We start from the raw sequence: 21,598 nt of genomic DNA, 5'->3' as shown, positions 1-21,598 counted from the left end.
GTGGGGCAAACAGATGGGGAATTACACTGTAAAACAAAGGACACTTGAGACACTTCCAGTTTCGGCACTGACATTGAAAGAGCTCGCTTAAAGGTTGTCCCTTCCTTCCTTACAACTAGAAAATAACTGAACAAACTGAAATGATTTTTCCTGGAAACATCAGTGCATTGAGTTTGCAGCCAAACCACCATCCGCGAATCCAGAGAGACAAGTGAATACAGAGAGTCACCGTCTACCGAGACTCCGCGTGCAGGGGGCCGAAGCCTCGGGAGTCACATTTTGGAAGAAACACTTGCAGAGTAATTCTGCTGAATCGCTGGAGGCACAGTGCCCATTAGAGTAAAACCCGACAAGTTTCTCACTCTCAAAAGGGAAAATCGGTGAAATCAAAAGCTGTTGTTTTTTTTTTTAAAGATCAATACATTTCATAAACTTCTAGCCATATTAACCAAAGAGAGAACACAAGTTATTAAAATCAGAAATGAAGGAGGGGTCATCACTACTGATTGTGTAACAAAAAAAATACGATGAACTCTATACTCACAAATTTGATCTTTTAGATGAAATGGGCCCTTTCCTTGAAAGGCACAAACTACGAAAAGCTCATAAGAGGAAAAAGAGATAATCTGCGTAGGACTGTATCTATAAAAGAAATTATTTCATTGTGACATTGCAAAATGTAAGCCGGTAAGCCTGTATGATTTTATGGTGAATTCTTCCAAACACTTAAAGAAATGACACCATTTCTCTAGCCTAGGACATAGAATAAGTGAGGTATTGAGACTTCACTATTTATTGAAGTAAAAACGATAGGAAACGGAGTGGTTTCAGACAAGGAGGAGAGTTTTCTGGGAGAAGCCATGTATACTCACATTGTGATTAAACTCAGGTTTCTCCGGAGTTTCAACATGCTCTGGGAAACTCTACACTTTTCAGTTAATTTGGGCAGAAAGAGAAGAAAAGAAATATATGAGGTCATCAGCAAAAAAAAGCTGCTAATCAGATAGAGCAGGTTATAATGGAAACCAGATGGCAGAGAAAGACTCATATAAAGTTTAGTGGGAAAATGTGAAACTACGGTTGGTGATGAAAGAAAAGGGACAGGTCCAGGGTGAAGGTGGTTCCCTAACAGAGGAAATACATAAGCAGTTTTGCCGTTAGCGTGACTGTCGCGCACAGGAAATGACATAAATGATCACTAATTGTTGGGGAGTATGAAAGAATAATAGAAACCCACAAATTGACTGTGGATGAAACTAATATGCCCTCAGAAATCACTGAAAAATAATGTATGGTGAACTGAAAATTTGCAGAAGGAACAGGTGTTATAAAATGTTATAAAAATTGTTGATGTTACTCAATTTTGTTCAGCAAAACCACTGGCCCCTAGAAGCCTATGAAGACAGGATTCAGACCTTCAAAACTAATAGCAAAATGCATCAAGTCCTATACAGGACAGTCAGAACTTAGGAAACTATTTTATTGTTTATAAGAAAAGAAAAAAAAAAAAAAAAAAGCATTTCACATGTTTTTCTCTTAAAAGTCCTATCTGGGGCCTGGAAGCCCTGAGAGGATCCTGCAAGAGAAGCTGACCGGCAGCTCTCTACCCAACTTCCACTCTGAGCAAGAAAGAGATTTTGAAAACATACTGTTCCGGCATCAATATTGAGACAGACCAACACCATGTACCCCTCATCTGATGCACTAGAAGGAAACAACATCGTGCCACTGGGATTCCTTCCAGAAACGCAGGACTTGAATCTCATCATAAGACGCAACCCAGCTGAATAAAGATCTGTAAAATACGTTTCCACTCTTCAAAAATTAATTGGTAAGGGCAGGAAGCTTAAGAAAATCTAGATATTATTTCACAGAAAAGAAGGCCAAACAAATATGACAACTAAATAAGTTTTGTAGCCCTAGACTGGTTCTTGAATCAGGGAAAAAATAAGTCACAAAAGATGTCACTGAGACAACTGATAACCTCTGAAATACGGAATACGGATTATACGAGGGCATATGTTAATACTAAAATTCTCTGGATTTGATCATTGTATTGTGGTTATGGGAGAGAATTACGTCCTTTGTCTATAAAACAACACATAGTGGCAAAAAACACAGTATCTCCAACTTATTCTCAAAAATTCAGGAAAAAAATCCCATCTATTTATTTCTATGCATACAAGCAAATGGGGCAAAACGTCAACAAATTATGAATCTAAAAGAAATATGTACAAGTGGCCTGTATTATTCTTATACTTTCTCTGTTGGAATTATATAAAAATTAAAGTATAAAATTAACTTAAGCATTATATATTTCATTAACCTTAGGAATGATATGGTGCTATGAATTTTCAATAATTAGGTTCATCTTTTTTAAAGATTTCTTCATGAAAGAGTGGGGACAAACATTTGAAAACTACAAACATAGCCTAAACTTTGTTAACGATGAAACACCATTCAGTTTATACTTTTTTTCAGTTTTACAGTTTTTTGCTTTTACTTCCTGACTATACTGAAGTAATATATAAATGTTGACATGAAGCAAGGATTTTAATCTTCATCATCCCTCTATTTACCTCTCACACTTTCTTTTTCCCTGCCTTTATCAGCCTTGACATTTTTTGACAATTTACTTCCTTCTAATGAGAGATAAAAATAGGGCTTAATAAACCTTGAACTTAATTTCTAGAAGTTTTGGCTTAGGGTTAGGTTTTGTGTTCAAACCAATATCCCTAGGATTCCTGTCATTACTCTTGCCTGACAGCTTTCTACTCAGATATTTTATCTGTTCATATTGCATTTTATAAAACATACGTGAAACCCCCCCTAACAAAATATTAGAAAAATTCGTTTGATATCGTGTCAAATCAATAAAAAATAGCACTTATAATTAATGTGGGAAATAAAAGAGTAGAAGAAAACTATCATAAAACTTGATTGGAACTACATCTGCTCACCAAAAGAAAGGAATCTGAATAATTTTGATGTATAAAATCAGCTTTAAAAATCAATTAAGCTACTCTTTAAAAAAAAAAAAAAGGGGGGGGGGATCCCTGGATGGCTCAGTGGTTTGGTGCCTGCCTTTGGCCCGGGGCATGATCCTGGAGTCCCGGGATCGAGACCCACATCAGGCTCCCTGCGTGGAGCCTGCTTCTCCCTCTGCCTGTGTCTCTGCCTCTCTCTTTCTCTCTCTCTCTGTCTCTAATGAATAAATAAATAAAATCTTAAAAAAAATCAATTAATCTAATAAATAAAAACTAAAGACTAATTAAGCTCTTTCTTAATCAGGTTTCTATTTGAAAAACTAATATTTAAATAAGCACGTGTGATCATATTGCAAATAGAACATAAAATTTTATTTGTAATATCTGTGGCAAGTTATTTTTAAAGATTTTACTTAAATTCCAGTGAGTTAGCATACAGTGTGATATTAGTTCCAGGTGTACAGTAGAGTGATTCTACACCTCACATGACATCCGGTGCTCATTACAGGTGCCCTCCTTCATCCCCATCCCCTAGTTCCCGTCACCCTACCCACCTCCCTTGGGTTTACCGTCAGTTTGTTCTCTTATTTCTAATAAGATGCTAATCTTATTAGATGCTTCAAAAGCAAGCATCATTCCGTAAAATCTAATGACTGTAATAAAATCATCAGCTTTCATAGTGGTCATTCTGCAGTATATGCAAATATTGAGTCATTATGGTGTATGCCTGAGACTAATAGGTCAATTGTACCTCAATTTTAAAAATCAGGCTTTAGAGGCTGTTCTGAGATACACGCACCTGCACGTGTGTGTGATTTGATAACCAATGCTGTGTGAGAACTTTCAAACTACTCATTAATACATTTTCTAAGACGAGATTTTTTGAGATAACTTCATCATTAGAGTGGCTGAATAAATTACGATTTTCGTTCATCTTGCCTCTTCACCTTGGGATACATCTGTTAGGATACAAAATATAGTTTCCGGCTGATAGGCTGAGGCAGAAACTTGAAAAGCAATCAACTAAATCTGCAAGAAAGTTCTCATCTTAATTGCATACTTTCAGATGTAAACAGGAAAATTTCTGTTCATGAATATTTCTTGCAAAATATGACTTTCTTAGAATTCAATAAGCCGACATTAATATAAACTCGGTAAGCGTGGCACAGTACATGGACGAAGGTGTAGTGGACTTAGACTTCATCAGACATCAGTTTGTTTTTTAAATTTTTTTTAAATTTATTTATTTATGATAGCCACAGAGAGAGAGAGAGAGGCAGAGACACAGGCAGAGGGAGAAGCAGGCTCCATGCACCGGGAGCCCGATGTGGGATTTGATCCCGGGTCTCCAGGATCGCGCCCTGGGCCAAAGGCAGGCGCCAAACCGCTGCACCACCCAGGGATCCCCCATCAGTTTGTTTTTAAACTTCTATTACTGCAGAGAAACTTGTTTGGAGACATGATGAGGATCAAAAATTATGCCTTCAAATTAAGTCATAATTAAGTCGTAAATTAAATTAAGTCCTTATCCACTTTCACCACATCGAGGCTTACCACGGAAAACATACCAGAGCAGTGATGACTCTGGGGCTACATAGGGTCACTGATGGGACTCTTGAATCAACACGTTGACACGGACTCTCTTTCCATTTACCTCGCCAAGGAAAAGACACCGAATCTTTCTCTAAAGGCAAATTAAATTTTTCTCCTAACTGTAACTGAATGAGCATGTTTCCAAAAGCAAAATTAGCAGAATATCGAATAAGCTACGGGTTATATTTCTGTATCAACGCTGACTGGCTGTATTTCATATTTATGATCCTATTGTTTTATTGATTTAAATGCATGCATTAGCTTAGATAAGAAAGAAAACGAGACTAGCTTTGTAGAAGAACATGTTCACTAGCGCTTTAATCTGTCTAAAGATCTAAACAACAACAACAACAAAAAAAACCCACACAAAAATAAAAATAAATTAAAAATAAATTAAAAATAAATTAAAAAAACAAACTTTTGTCTGAAGTTTCAGGAACCTTAAAAAGAAAATAATTTATCAGTCGGGGGCATCATCTGATGTCCAGGTAATCTGAAAATGACCACACATCACGCCGGGGCCATCGGAGTCCTCTGAAGAGTTACACAACGGACTTCCCCACTCTTGGCCTTCTCTCCTCCTGGAGGAGGCCACATGACTACAAAACCTCCTGAAGCTGCCGTATTAACCGTCTACTTTCTGGCCCCCACAGAGTTTACGTTCAGTCCCCTCGTATAGGATGCATCACCTTTGCCCCCACATGGTGCCCAGCGTGGGGCTCGCGAGGGCCACCCACAGTTATTTCCTATTACGTTACCCAGGGATGCACCCCAGCCTGCGACCATCTCATGCTTGTTTCCTTCCTTGTTTTTTTTTTTTTTTTTTTTTTCTGTTTCTTCCTCAATAATGTGAGATTCATATTTCCTCTCTGGCTCATGTGTATATATCCCTGTGTCTTAGCACAGTAACAGGTGTTCAATAAAAACCTAAATAAGAATACAGCAGGAGTGGTGAGGCTCCAATGGTCCGCCGCTGCCTGAAACACAAAATGCGAATTCCTTAATGTCGAATGGCGCTGTCTATGAGCTAACCGTGACCTACCTCTTGGCCTCTCTCAGTCATCAAAGCAAACTAGACACTGCTTCCCGAGCATCGCCGCATTTCTGTACCTGCAGATTCCTGACCGGGATGATCGTCAGGACATGTCTGATGGATCATTCAAAGTTCCGAGCAAAAGTCTCCTGTTTTTTCTTTCTTTTGAAGAATCTCTGCATGCATCAAATAGAATTTATCCCTCCTCACCTTGTGATCTCCCAACACGTTATTTATCTACCACCTGGCCAATAAGCATATCTGCTGTACTTGTGCATACTTCTACTCTCTTCACCAACCATGGTGTGAGATCTGTGAGGACGGAGACCACGTAGTCTCACCTGCCTACATGCAGAACCGAATCCAGTAATTAACACACCATACTTTTTTGAATGAATACTTTAATTTTTACTAAGCAGTTAATTTTCCCTCCTAAAATAATACTAGTAAAATTTCTCAGATTCTCCGAATGCGATAGAACATAATGAAAGGGAGTATCTGATGGACCTTGATGGTCAGGAACACGCGTAACCGAATGGTAGGTTTTGGTGCTTGTGGGCAGCATGCTCACCAAGGCGGCGGCGGCCAAGGACGGTGATCTTCTATGTATCACATACCACCTGCGATACTTTGCATATCAAACCGTAGACCGTAGTGTTTGAGCGTTGGGTAAAGGTCACAACCACCTGAGAAATCATCTGTGCAGCTGCATTAATAGAACTGAGTCAGAGGAAGGCAAAGTATTTAAAACTCAGTTATAAGTTTATAGATGAATAACTTGGGTTTCTGAAGTCGCATTTCAATCTCTTTGTTTTTTTTTTTTCATTATAGTTAAATTTGCTAAGAAATCAGATCTCAAATGTTCTCACCCCACACGCAAGGTATTATTGCTGTTATTAACTAAGCCTATTGTGGTAATAATTCCATATTATGTGTATCAAACGCGCATGTTACACACCTTAAACACATGCCACGTTATAATTCGATGATACCTCAATAAAGCTGGGGGAAAAAAAGGTAGAACATACTTAGGAAATTAGAGAGAGCAGGGCACATTATTGGGGGTATGTGAGGGAAACCCCGAAGCTTCCTTGTTCCTCCTGCTTCTTTTCACTGGGGGAAAAGCTGAGCCGAATTAGCAGAGTTCTTTCACACGTGTTTTTAGCTCTTGGAAAAGATTCCTTTCGTGTTCTCTAAGGGCTCGTCAAAGGACAGCATTTCTCAGGAAGCTCACGTTGGCCATTTTCGCTAAGGGCCTGACCAAGTCCTTCTGTCGTGCGCTAGTTGGCTTAGACCCGTTACTGGGACACGTAGCTCCGTGTCCATTTTCGGAATGTCCCAGGGCCTCCTGCCAGATTCCCTCCAAACCACCGTTTTGACGGAAGTAGTGAATTTTGGGTGAAAAAATTAATTCGTAAAAATTTAATTTCCGGATATCATTATGGATGTACCCCCCCCCCTTAAAGCAAATTCCTTAAAGAGAGATTTCTAATTGTTAATATTTAATTATTAAATTGCCTACTTGGGAAGAATGATCTCCTGCCAAAAAGCTAGACTGAGGTCCCAACCCCAGGTACCGGTGAACGGGACGCTATTTGGAAATAATTTCTTTGTAGAAATAATCAGGCAGGCTGGGGTGGTTCAGGATGAGGGTGAGCCCTAGGTCCAGGGGCCGGTATCCTTGTGGAGACACGGCCGGGGGCGCAGAGGCCACTGGAGGCACCTGCAAGCGCTGCGGGCACCACCTACAGCCAGGAAGACGCAGGGAGGCCTCTTCCCTCTGCGCTTCAGAGGAGGCACGAGGCCGCCGACGCCTTAATTTTAGACTTAGCCTCTAGGACCACGGGAGGATGAATTTTTGTTTTTTAACTCAGCTTGTGGTAATTTGTTGGAGTAGCCCTAGGATCGAACACGGCGGGATGGCACCAAACAACTGCTGTTTAGACGCTGGTCTGCCTTTCCAGGGTCTTTAAAAATTCATCCAAGGGACTTCAGTAATGACTCAGTTACCTGGGCTAACTTCTCTTTCACCTGTACCTCCTGGAAAGCCAGATCCATTGTCTGTTTTATGATGTTTGTTATGATGGTTCACGACAGTCCCGGAAATTCTCATGCGTTCATCCCCTTGGGCTGAGTCACAGGAACTGCGGATGCCTGTGGGACTGTCACACTGGCCTCCTCCTGGGAGGGGGACAGAGCAGGTGCCCACCAGAGTGGGGGGAGGAGCAGGACAGGGAACGAATCCCAAACCCGCCTCCCCCTCAGTCCAGTCCCGGAGCCTGAGCCCAGGATCTGAGCAGAAGCCAAGGGCTGGAGGCCCAACCGGCGGGGCCACTCCGGGGCCCCTGGACCTGTGTGTAGCCTGTCAGGAGGTCGGTGGTGGTCGGTGGTGGTCGAACAACGTCTCCACTTCCATCGCACGTGCCGCCCTGGAAACCTCAGTCTTTCTGCGTCTCTAACCAAACTGAGCGATGAGAAGCAGTAATGGATATCTAGCTTACATTTACTTACCATGAATTTCACTTTTTGAAACGTTGGCTGGAACGTTTATATATATATATATATATATATATTTTTTTTTTTTTCCAATCAGGTTCCTTGATTATGCCAACGATCTTGTGTTCTGGATTCTCAAGACCTGAATCTCTAGCCTTGTGATCATACTCAAGTCACCGAATTTCTCTGTCTCAATATCCTTATCTGTAAAATGGTGAGAAAATACACCTCTAAGGGATGCCGCAGACCGGAGGACACCTGCAGGGAGTCATGGTGCGAGGCAGAACAGATGCCGACACGCCGTAAGCTCTGCACCGTCGGTGACCGAGAAGAGCCCCCGGCGATGGTACAAACGTTGGCTTAGGCTGGCAACACGTGCAATCAAAGAAACGTGTCCCTGATGTCAATCTTTGCGAGTCAAATGGAACTGAATTTAACTCTACTCTACACGGTTCTTCACGTGCATGACTTTGCCCTGCTCACGCTACCTTTTTAAACCTCAGTCCTCTCACCAACTAAAATACAGCCGCTATACCTCCGGTTTAAACCACCAAATTAATCACATGCACCTGGGTTTATACCTTAGCTCTGGAACTTCATTTGGTGATTATTGACTTTTCCGTGCTTTTCATGTTTCTCATGTATGTAGACAGAAATAATACTGTTAAGGTAATTCTTAGGCTGTGAGGAGGATTAAATTAAATAACTATGTACAGATCTTAATACAGCCCCCGGCACACACGGGTCCTCACTCTTTGGTGACTACCACCACTGCCACTATCGTTGGACGGCTTAACGTTCCCAGTGGATCACACACGTGAACTTTTAACAGGGTGAATGATAGCACAAGCGTTTATTAGGGGCTTCTGAGAGTGGGATGGTGGCAGAAGAAGGAGGGAGAGGCAATGCCACGGGGGTTTCGTTTACGGAAACGTTTCCAGATCAAACTTGGCAATCATCCTACGTTCCGGGAACTCGGTGGGCATGATTCTCGATCCATATACAGGCTGGAAGACATCCTAAGCTTTTATTCTGTGGGGAGAAGCGTCACAGGGACTATGTTGGTCCACCTGTGTGGACAGGCCGAGGCTTCTGGTCAGGCACCTGCGCTCCTTAGGCTCCTGCCACTTCACAGGGGATGTTAATCTTACCTCCTGCTCCCCTGCTGGTGGCACCATATGGCCCTGCGCAGACTGGCAGCGCCCGAGGGCCGCGCTCCAAGCACTCGGCAGGGAGTGACCTTGGCAGAGTGGACTGATGAAAACTGAGTTAAAACAAATATTATGTTCAATTCTTTGGGGAGACATATTGAAATCTCTCTTTAGATAGACTAAAGAGGCCTATTTTTAAAATGTTAGCATAGGATTTTGCTTCAAAACCATCCCCTCAAATCCCTTTCATATAGTTTATTATTATTATTATTATTTTAATGAATCAGACTTAGAGTTCTTTGAAACTCATCCCCATATTTACTCCAAATTTATTGTTAGAGATAACGTTCAGTACATTGCACATTTTTCGTTTTTTGAGGGTGAATACGAATTTTTTTCTGTGGTCTCTGACCCAGGAATATTTGCATTACTCTGACTCACAATTCATCTTCAACTCATGAACACTGTACAACGTGTGTTTTTAATTTTGCATTTTTAATTTGGGTTGCTAAAAAGTTTTTTTTTGTTTTTGTTTTTTGTTTTGTCTTTTGTTTTTTTTTTTTTGCTAAAATGTTTTAAGCCAATTTTTGCCACCCATCCCTGCCACAAATATATAGACTCCGATAACAAGCATTTTGTGTGATGCATTAACATTACTTCTGGCCTTATGTTATCTTTAATAAGCTAACCTTTTCAAAATTCTTTATGAATTTCACACTGACTTAGTCTTAAAAAATAAACCTTTTATTGAAATATGATATATACGAAGAAATATAATCCATAAATGGATAATTTAATGCATTAACACAATGGGAACGTATCTGTGGAATCACCACTCAGAATGAGAAATAAAACATCACCAGCAACACAGATGCCCCACATTCTCCTTTTCAATCCCTATCATCCTCATCGTCACGGTCAACCAGCACCCTGACTTCTAACACCATAGTTAACTAAGCCTATTTTTGAAGGGCATGTGAGTGGACCTATAGATACTATAATTCAGAATTACATTTCAGAGATTCACCCACACTGTTGTATGTAGCAGTGCATTTACTCTTATTACTTAAAAAAAAAAAAAAAAGTTTTAAAATTGTTTTTGGAAAGCTTTCTTTTGATTAATCTTCTTTGCATATATCTTTTCTATACTTTTATTTTCAATTTATTTGTGTTCTTATAAACAATATATATTTAGGTCAACCTATTTCTTGACACTAATTTTTAATTGGAATGTTTAAATTCCACTTACATTTTACGTAATTACTAATATAATTAGGTACCTCTGCTATCTTGTTATTTGTTTTCTACTTTCCCCGTCTGTTCTTCCTGTATCTCTCTTTTCTTGCCATTTACGTTTTTTTTCTTTTTTTTATTATTTTTTTATTATTTTTTATTTAGTATTGTCTTTTCCCTCTCTTTCTAAACTATTTTTACAGCCACATGCACCCTTTAGTCAGTAAGTCTGACTTATATACTTATAAGTCATACTTATAAGTACTTATATATTAGTACTTTCCATCGTGCACAAAGGACATCAAAACTCTTCAACTCCATTTAATACTTTCCCATAGTTCATGCTATTATTTCCCTGTGTCTTAGCTCTTTATATATTTTTAACAGCCTATTGCATTGTGTTTTGAATTTACCTTTTAGTTTCATTTTCTTTAACCCCTTCTAAATACATCATCCGTAAATACTGTGTTGGAAAATGCCCTTAGTATTTCCTTTAATGTGAGTTCACTGGCAATAATATTTTTAAAATTCTCGCTTGCCTAAAATGGTCTCTATTTTGCCTTAATTTATGAAGGGTAATTTCTGTTCTAAACAGAAGTCTATGGTGGAAGTTATTTTCTTGCCCCATTTGGAGCTATCATTCTATTTTTGCTTTCCACAGTTTAGTGTGAGAAAGAATCTGTCCGTGTTAATGGTTCTCCTTGGGAGCTTATGTTCTCATCCTTCATACTCTCTTTAAGATGGTCTCTATCTTTGATTTTCAGCAGCTTTACTAGGGAGTAGCTAGGTGTATTTCCAGATGAATTTACAATTCTTGATGTTCATGTCATTTCTTGATATCTATCATCAGTTTGGGAAAACTCTGAACCCTTCATATGTAAACAGTGCTCTGTCCTATTCTCTATCTCCACTATTTCCGGCCCTCAGTTAAATTAAACTGAAGTAATTGTGAACGTTCAACATATATTTATTATACTATGATGTTTACCCATCAATTACTGAAGGCCATGCACTATTCTGTCTTAGTGCACCTTATGTTTAATGACTATATGACCAGAAAATAAATTTTGATTCTCACAAACAACATTTATTTTTTTTTTATTTATGATAGTCACACACACAGAGAGAGAGAGAGAGAGAGAGAGAGAGAGGGAGGGAGGGAGGGAGGCAGAAGGAGAAGCAGGCTCCATGCACCGGGAGCCCGACGTGGGATTCGATCCCGGGTCTCCAGGATCGCGCCCTGGGCCAAAGGCAGGTGCCAAACCGCTGCGCCACCCAGGGATCCCCAAACAACATTTATTTGCGTCTGATCCATAGAGTGTGAATGTCACTGAGAAGCCAAAGGAGAACAAAGTTACAGCTTCTAACGTTGAGAGGCTCATCATATAACTAACATCTGAGACTGTAATTTTTTAATTCTTAGATATGTATTAAGAAAGGTATCCCGAAAGTAATGAGAACCATGAAGATGCAGAAACTAACTGGAACCTAGAAGAAAAAAGAAGACTACCTAGAGACAAAAAATATTAGATGTCCTGAAAGAAATATTGGATTTGCCCAACAGATAAGATGGAGTGGGAAAACATGCCAGGCTGAGCAAATTTCCAAAGGAAAAGAGATTTCACAGAGCAGATTGTGTTAGAAAATTGCAAATACGCAATGCAAGGACAGAGATTATAAATTTTGTGTGTGGGCGTGTGTATATATGTGTGTGTAGCAGGGGGTGGTATGTATGCATGCTTACAGAAACTGAATGGGACCCTGAGGCAAATGAGAGATACAAGTAAAATATTTGGCCAGACTATACCATTAAATGCTAAGAGCTTCAGACTATCTTGTAAGTAATGGGAAATCTGAGAACTTTTAAGGCAAAATGTCATAAATTCATGTTTTCAGAAATCTAAATTTTCTATGATGGGATAAAGTGGAAATTTTTCTTAACATCTTACAATGCTCCTTCCCCAAATTTATCGTACAAGCCTGACAATGATGAATACTGCCTTTCACAACCATTTCAGGCAGCTTAATGATATGATTAGTATCTCTGTTTCCATCCCGTTCACATCACCAACCAGCACTTCTTGTCCTGTGATCATTGTTTATAGGACCAGTTTCCCTTAAGTCTTGCTCACTCTTCAGAGATAAAATTGTCAGCAAAGAAATAGCAGCATTTATCAGATTTCCCATTTTAAGTGGAACATGGACTGTAGCACTCATCTAGATTGAGGCTCTTATATATAGTATGAGGGCACTGATACAAGGTGTTTTTCAAGCACTGTGTTATTAATGACAATGTTATTTAGTATATATTAGTATTCATATATTACTTATTTATGTATGAGTTTGAGAGTTCTATACATAAAATAATTTATAGGGATCCCTGGGTGGCGCAGCGGTTTAGCGCCTGCCTTTGGCCCAGGACTCGATCCTGGAGACCCGGGATCGAATCCCACGTCGGGCTCCCGGTGCATGGAGCCTGCTTCTCCCTCTGCCTGTGTCTCTGCCTCTCTCTCTGTGTGACTATCATAAATAAATAAAAATAAAAAAATTAATAATTTATAATGACTAAAGGTTATCCCTCTAATCATATCAGTTTACTCATGTTCATATATGGTTAATCATTGTAGGAGAAAACTAGCAAGCTGGGAATTGTACAATGTCTGCAGCCAATTTTATCCAAGTAAGAACTAGATCCCAGAGTAATTCATCATTAGCAGATGAAACGAACACTAACTGTTATATTGTTTAACTCACCAAGAGCATTCTGTGGGGTTTATTAAAATATGATAGGGTTCCCTAAATCCCTCACTACTCTTACACTTGTTAGTTCTCAGTTTGTTATGGGAGAGTGCTTTCTCTTCTTTGAATTTATTTATTCAATTTGAATTTATTTATCAATTTGAATTTATTTATTTAATAATTTTAAAATCATTTTACGTGCTATAATCTGTTTATTATTATATTTTGGCACTCAGAGTTCTCACAACTTGGTCACTGCCGTGTCCACTTGCTACGCCTCCATCATTCTTTGAGCACTTCCTTATTTCTGGCGTACAAGATTATTTCGAAGTCTTTCCCAGCAGCAGGCCCGAAATCAGCAATTTTGCCAAGAAATCTACTTGCTTTTAGTTGGTTTAGAAATCAAAGATGGGTTCTGAACGCCAAATATATTCCTTGCTATGGGAATGTCAGTGATTTGAGACCCTGTAAGAGACATGAGTCAATAAATACGTGTATACGTGTGTGTGTGTGTGTGTGTGCACGCTCGCGTGTGCACACAGAGGATACGTTTGATCTTCTTCCCTTTCTGTATCTGTAATTCTCTGAAAGATGTATGGATCCTAATACAGATTATGTCACTCCTTGTTCTCTCAATATTAGAACGCTCATGGGTTCGGAATTGCTTATTCGTAGCACCGTGAAAATAAACCAACTTCAATCCTGTCGTATTCCTGTAAATATTTAGCCTAACGATATACATGGTTAAATACTGTTTGACAACCATCACAGTGATAATACTTTCAAGTAAAAAATCATCAGAGAGAAATGAAATTTTGATGGGTTTACTGAGATATTTACATAATCTCAAAGTATCTCCTGCAAGATACTTAGTATCCACAAAGGGAAAAGTAGTAACTATTAAAGTAGAGAGATCTGGCAAGCGTCGCTTTAACCAAGTGATCAAAATTAAGGTGTCCAAGAACGAGAGTTAGACATGTACTTTCTAGTGTAATGCCCTGGGAGCACCAGAATTCATTTCCATGGCATTTCCACCAAAGAATACGCAGCACCACAATCAAATCAAATATTCCAACAAACCAAATCTGAGGAACAATGTATGAAAAGAAACTCTTTACTTATCAGAGTCAAGGGCATGGACAAACGAGAAACCCCAAGATACTGCTTTAGTTTAAATGATAGGAAAAAGATAATAATAAAATGAAAAATAGGAATGGATGAAGAAAAGAAGGCCTGGAAGGAGAAAGGGGGGAGGCAGGAAGGGAGAAATGGAAGGAAAAAAGAAAAGGAAAAGAAAAAGGCGGGGAAAAAATGTGACAATTGAATGGAACGAGTAATCCTAGACTGATCCAAAGGTCGACTATTTTTTTTTTCATTTAATATAGGACTTTTGTGGACAAGTGGAAAATTTGAATAAGGTCCGTATATTAGATAATACTGTATTAATGTTTCTAATTTTGAAAATTACAAAGTGGGTTATGTAGAAGAACACATTTGTTTTCAATAAATATACACTGAAGTTCTTAGGACTAAGGGAGCATGATGTGTGTAACTTACGTTGAAAAGTCCCCCTCCAAAAATGAAAATAATAAGAGAGGTAGGGAGAACGATAAAGCAAACAGGATAAAATACTAACACTTGGGCAATGTGGGTTGGTGGCTTTCAATATTTGTGGACAGTCTGATGCGTCTTCGTTCCAGAAGTGAAGGTAAATCCCTCGTCCTTACTTTGGGCTGGATTTAGTGATATACTTCCATCAAAATCAGTAGGACAGAAATGGTAGAGTAGAAGTCTGACATCATGACCCTATGAGCCTCTTTCTCAGTCTTCCTCCCCCTCCCTGGAAAGCCCTGGCCCTGCTCTGTGAGCCTTGGGGAAGGAAGCCCACGTGCTGAGTCAGGGAACCAGTGTCCCACCAATGCCACCATGAGTTCTAGAAGCAGATCCCAACACCTTGGTGACTGCAGCCCCAGGCAACAACTTGACTACGGCTGCAGGAAAAATTCCAAACCACAAACACTCCACTAAAGTGTTTCCAGATTCCTGACACTCAGATGCTATGTAAGGAAATAAATCTCTTAAGGTACAAAATTCTGGGGCTGATAAACTATATTTGGTAATTAATATAGTCTGTGAAGGGCTTATAGAAACTCCCTGAGCAATTTTTATCTTTTTCTGTAAGTCTGAAATTATTTCCAAATAAAATGTTGAAAAAAAAAAAAAAGAAAAGAAAAAAAACCCGGAAGAGTGTTACATATGGCAGATTTTTCCAGTCACCACGTCATGGTAGTAAAAATGGTTCATTGTGCATCTAGAGACTGGCTGCTTTCTGCCAATTTTTCCTCGGCATTTATGGCACGTCTAGCCTTTATTTCATGTGTAGAGCAGCACTGACGAATGTCGCCTCCCATGAATGTTCTTTTTCCTTATTCAAATATATGTATACATACATTTCAATGTGTGAAAGTGAAATATGCTATAGACTTTAATTTTTAGAGTTTCAGTTATTACTTTCAAAAGTATAGGAAACCATATTATTCCCTCCATACTGTGAAAAGTTTACTTAGTACACGAAGTGAGCTATTGTCTCCTGACCAATAAAAGGTAAAAATGGCCCTTGAGAAAAATTCTCATACAATCTCTGTCCTGACAATATGGGACAACCAAAAGAGAAACATTCCCTTTTTAATGGATTAACGTTTGTGTCCAGGAATCTATCACAGTACACGTGTACCCGAGATGCCCAGTAAAAGTAGCTTGAATTGTTTAAACTACGTCCAAGCACCATTTCATGCTGAGTCCTTTGCTTTCAATTACAAAACTAAACTCGGAAATTACTTATGTATTTTATTATTGTAATTTTGAAAATTATTTTCTTGCTATTTAAGACTCACATGGTTTCCCCAGTTTTTTTGTTTTTTTTTTTTTTGTTTGTTTTTTTTGTTTTTGGATATAGTCCCATCATGAAACCCTTTATGAATTCTCCGGAACTTGAATATATCATCTTGTCTGGCTGATTCTCCCCTTTCTACTGTGGCTTTTGTTAGAAACACTCCCCTATCAACACTGTCAGGACAAATAATGTTCTGTAATTCTACTTTCAGAGACTTTCCCGTCTAAGTTCTGTACTGAGAAGCACTTGAACCTCTTTGCTTTGTTCTTTTCTTATGGATCTTTTTTCTACAGAGACCAAATAATGAGAACAGTCCTATTCCTTTTCTTTTTCTTTCTCAAAACAAACTTCTCAAAATTTAATGTTGTCTGGATCTTTAGAGATGGTTTGAAGGATCTCTATTTCTGCTGCAGTAATGATTTTATATACAACATGAGAATTATTTTTCCGTTCAGTTTTCACACTTTGTCACTGCCTTGCATGTCGCTTACTTAAGGTCCTTCCCAGGTCCCTTGTTCAGATACAAACATGCAGGCCAGGGTGAAGTCTGATTTACCGTCTGACAAGTATCCATCCATTGAGGGGTATGCAGGACACATTGAGAGGCTTGTCAACCTTTGTAATTATGCTTCACCATTTTGATGGATGAAAAGTATTTTAAAAATTGCAATCCTCAAAAGTCAATCCTATAAAAGTCATTTATTGTATCTGAGACCATAAATACTGTTAATCGTAGAGCAGTTACACGATATCACTTTCTCCATGTTCTCCTTTCAATTTTTTCTATTTGTTTGTTTTAGTTCATGGAATGTTATCGTAATAAATCTGCGGAAGGCTTTATATTGATGTAATTTTATTATATTTATCATTACCATTAATATTTTGTTTGTACCAGTACCCTGATTATGCTCTACTATTCACTCTTTGCTAAATGACATCGCCTCAATTCATCTTTGCTAAATGACATCTACTCAATTCATATATTTTTTTAAGATTTTATTTATTCATGAGAAACATAGACACAGAGAGAGGCAGAGACACAGAAAGAGGGAGAAGCAGGCTCCCTGCGGGGAGCCCGATGTGGGACTCGATCCATGGACCCCAGGGTCACGCCCTGGGCCGCAGGCAGACGCTCCACTGTTGAGCCACCCAGACGTCCCTACTCAATTCATATTTAAAAATATATGTGAAAATGTATATAGATGACCTTAAAAGTCTCATTTTTTTATTTTTATTTAAATTATGCTTTGAGATTTCTATCAACTACAATACTTTGCTATATATTTTATCATTTCCCTAGTGATAAATTCTTACAGCTTTATTGATGCCCTCCTTTCACTTAGTGGGGAAAACATTCAAAATATCTAGATTTGAGTACATATTAGACCTGATGATTCTCTATTTTAACCATGCAGTTTTGCATATTTTTTGTATCAATGGACTATATTTAATTACTAAGTAAAAGAGGATTTAACGCTTACTCTGTCCTCTCATAGAAAATAGGAAGCAAATTGGTATTTTAGTACCTGATACTACTTTAGGTATATATATCCCAAAGTCAATAGTAGAAATCAGTCTATACCATTTTATTCTGGAGTGTATTGCATAAAGCTGTAAGTCATTCTCTTGTCATAAAAAAAGTTTGGGAAAAGGAGACAAAGAAAAATGCTACACTAATGTCGAAAAACACTAATGCTGAGGAAGAGCATGCTTATGCCACAACCTTGGTGTCAGGAACTTTAGCTTATAAATATCCAGAACTAAAGTAGAATGTGTTCTGATCTCTGAGAATAAATTTAATAGAATTATCCTTTAACTTGCATGGTGCTTCCTGTTATTGGGTAAAAAGTACAGTTATAACCTTGTGGCTGTATTTTCTGCACCGTACTGCAGATTAATAGGAAAAAGACCTTAGTATCTATTAGTATAAGAATATGTCACTTTTATATGTGTCTGAGACCATTGTAATATAAAGTGAGTAGACTTGATCCTCCTTGAATATTATTTTAAAAGCTAGGATAATTTACCTTTCTCTTTATTCCTTTAAGGTTAGGAAAGATATGGATGGCATTTCAAATCCTTGCATGTTTCTTTTGGGAAAATTATGTGGGATTTAGAAAATAATTTACTCAAAACTGCCAATAACAAAACAAAAATCTAGACATCGGGAAAATATTAGTGCCAAATTTGTCATTAATCTACCAAATTGGGGGCACCTGGGTCGCTCACAGTCGGTTAAGTGATCGACTTAGGTCATGATCTCAGGGCCCTGGGTTGGAGCCTCTTGTCAGGCTCCCTGCTCAGTGGGTGGCCTGCTTCTCCCTCTCCTCCCCATTCATGCTCTTTTTCGCTATCTCTGTCTCTCAAATAAATACATAAGTAAAATCTTTAAAAGAAAAAAATCTACAGGGCAGCCCGGGTGGCTCAGCAGTTTAGCACCGCCTTCCGCCCAGGGCGTGACCCCAGGGTCCCAGGACCGAGTCCCACGTCAGGCTCCCTGCATGGAGCCTGCTTCTCCCTCTGCCTGTGTCTCTGCCTCTCTCTCTCTCTCTCTGTGTCTCTCATGAATAATAAATAAAATCCTTTAAAAAAATCTACAAAATTGGACATAGTACATGCTATTAGCACCCAAACCCTTCTAACTACAAACTGAACTAACTTGTCGCAGTCTTTTCTAACTCTTTCCTATGGGATGAAAAGAAAATGAATAAACATAATAAGATCATATCAACATGTTCTTTGTTGCACTTATAATTAAATGAAACAAGTGTATCAGTGGACATTTTTTTAAGTAAGTTTCAAATATCATTTCTTTATTCTTAATACTTTGGGATTCTGGGACTCAGTTTTTATATAGGATAACCAATAATTAAAAATCAGTTTATAAAGTATTCTATTCTCAGAGAAAATAGAGTTATATAAAAAGTACTAAAAGGGGGCACCTGGGTGTCTCAGTCAGTTAAGTATCTGACTCTTGGTTTGGGCTCAGGTTGTGATCTCAGTGTTGCGAGATCGAGTCCCACCTCGGGGTCTGGCTCAGTGCCGCACAAAATCTGCTTCAGATTCTCTCTCTCTCCCCCTCTACCTGTCTGCCTTCCTCCCCCTCTCCCCACTCTCCTGTGCACTCTCTCTCTCTCTCTAAAATAAACATTTAAAGAAAAATAACTAAAAGAACTATAGTGTGATAACATATTGCACTGCCTGAAACACAAAGTTGTATTATTAATGAATAACTCTCATTTTTCATTCAGTATATACTCTCACAAGAAGCAAAGAGTGAAGATAGTGATGCATTTACATGAATGAGTTAATCCCCAATCCCAAACTACCCTAGTCTGTCCTCATTTGACTAATGAACTGATAAAGACCAAAAGCCAAAAGCCAACTCTTACCACAAAGTTGGATTATCATAAAGTGTATTACTGCAGGGCTTTATTGGAATTAGACAGACGCCTAGTGAATTGCACACCTAACTAAATATTTCTTCATATACTTCCAAAATGTGCTCATTGTAATTAAAATATATAAATTTCAAATGTATAAATGCAAAGCAACTTTTCAAAGGCATTCATTTGAATACAGACTTTGTGTTTTACAGTAATGAAAGGAAGCAAAGACCTGAAAGTGGTTGTTAGTGTATCAGTGCTAAACTCTTTGTGTAATCAGTCAGTGGTTTCAAGACTTCCAACTAGAGATAATTCCTAACTCATATATCAATGTGAAAGTCCCATTAAAGATTTTCAGAATCCAGGAAAGAAAGAAAAAATTAAATGACTAAAGGAAATAACCATGTGAATAAAGCATATATATATATATATATCATTAGAGCTCTGACCTAGTATTGATCCTTCCTTAATTTGTTTAAAAGTTGTAAAATATTTAGGAAATAGATGGCGTCCATCTAGTATATGTATCATTGACTGTGTCGATTACTTATAATGCACCTCAATTATTTTAGAAAACATTTCAATCTAAACTCGATCAGCATGCTATAAAGATCATTTAATATGGTAAACTTTACAAATTATATATACTTTTTTGAGATGGTTATATATTAAAAGAAATGATAGGGATCCCTGGGTGGCGCAGCGGTTTGGCGCCTGCCTTTGACCCAGGGTGCGATCCTGGAGACCCGGGATCGAATCCCACGTCGGGCTCCCGGTGCATGGAGCCTGCTTCTCCCTCTGCCTGTGTCTCTGCCTCTCTCTCTCTCTGTGTGACTATCATTAAAAAAAAAAAAAAAAAAAAAAAAAAGAAAGAAAAAAAAAGAATTAAAAAAAAAAGAAATGATAAACACTTACTTGTCACTGAGTTAAAACATGAGGCAGAGTCAAAGGCTTATTGGTGTTTACTCTTTTTTATCAACTAGCCTAATAATAAGCTTCTAAAAACGTTTTATCATAAATATCCTTACAAAAATGCATCCCTCAAAGTCTAAGGAAATGGTCTAGACAGTTTTCCTTCTTTGTTAACTTCCCTGAAAATGAAGATTTAGTCTCAATGGGTCAACACACTCCTACCTGTCAGAATGTTATACAATTCTGTGATCTAAACATGTAAATCTTCCTCCAGTCATTACAATTCTCCAATTTTTAAAGACTCAGAATACATGTATATTTTCTTAGAAAAATCAAAAGCAGAAATTAACTAAGAGCTTAAACTGATGAATTAAAGCACGATGTTCTGCAAAATTAGCTTAATCACATAAGACGCGAATATATCTTACTCATTTAAAAACTGAATCAAATTACTCCTTTTTCATCTTTAAAATAAGTCATACACAATCCTGACAACATTTTATAATGTATCCACATGGAGGCTATGCTTCTTTATTAATTTACAGAACAAAAAAACTGATTCATAAATTCAGTCTTTATTTTTAATCATGGGAGCACTTAACATCAATACATTTCTCCTTTTAGGTGCAATTAAAAAGTAATTGCTAATTCAAAACAAATTTTTCTACATTGATTAGGAAAAATCCCAATTGTAGCACTGCCGTCCCTAAATACATGAGATACGGAGTATTTTCCTATTACTTCCAATTTTAACATAATGACTTTTTTTCCTGTGCCATTATTTAGCTTCTAGGAAAATCCTTTTAATCTTAAATTATGTTCTTTATTTCAAAAACACAGGGGAACCTGGGTGGCTCAGGTGGTTAAGTGTCTGCCTTGACTTAGGTCATGATCCCAGGGTCGGTCATGCTCAGCCAGGAGCCTGCCTCTCCCTCTCGCTCTGCCCCTTCTCTGCTTATGCTCTCTTTCTCAAAAAATAAATAAAATCTTAAAAAATATAAAAATAAAAAATGTGTCACAAATTTTTGCCACTATTTCTGCTCTGTTTTTCCTTAATTGTGTTTAAAGTTAAAACATTAATATTAGGGACTCCTGGGTGGCTCAGCAGTTGAGCGCCTGCCTTCAGCCCAGGGTGTGACCTCAGGGTCCTGGGATCGAGTCCTGCATCAGCCCCC

General features: G+C 38.3%; 1 long non-coding RNA gene across 7 annotated transcripts in view; it reads left to right on the top strand.

Moving 5' to 3' along the window:
- The first annotated feature begins 15,205 nt into the window (after positions 1-15,205).
- LOC125754444 (uncharacterized) overlaps positions 15,206-21,598 on the top strand; it is a 38,258-nt gene continuing 31,865 nt past the window's right edge. For 5 of the 7 annotated variants that reach the window (XR_007408694.1, XR_007408699.1, XR_007408693.1 and 2 more), the window contains exon 1: positions 15,213-15,293. This is a non-coding gene — a long non-coding RNA (uncharacterized LOC125754444). Of the gene's footprint in view, positions 15,316-21,598 lie in introns of all 7 variants that reach the window. The other 2 variants (XR_007408696.1, XR_007408697.1) reach the window with 2 other exon arrangements.

This window comes from Canis lupus, chromosome 36, assembly GCF_003254725.2.
Source record: "Canis lupus dingo isolate Sandy chromosome 36, ASM325472v2, whole genome shotgun sequence".
NCBI classification, from domain to species: Eukaryota; Metazoa; Chordata; class Mammalia; order Carnivora; family Canidae; genus Canis; species Canis lupus.
Note: the sequence above shows the minus strand (reverse complement) of the source record. Positions and strands in the feature narration are given on the sequence as shown.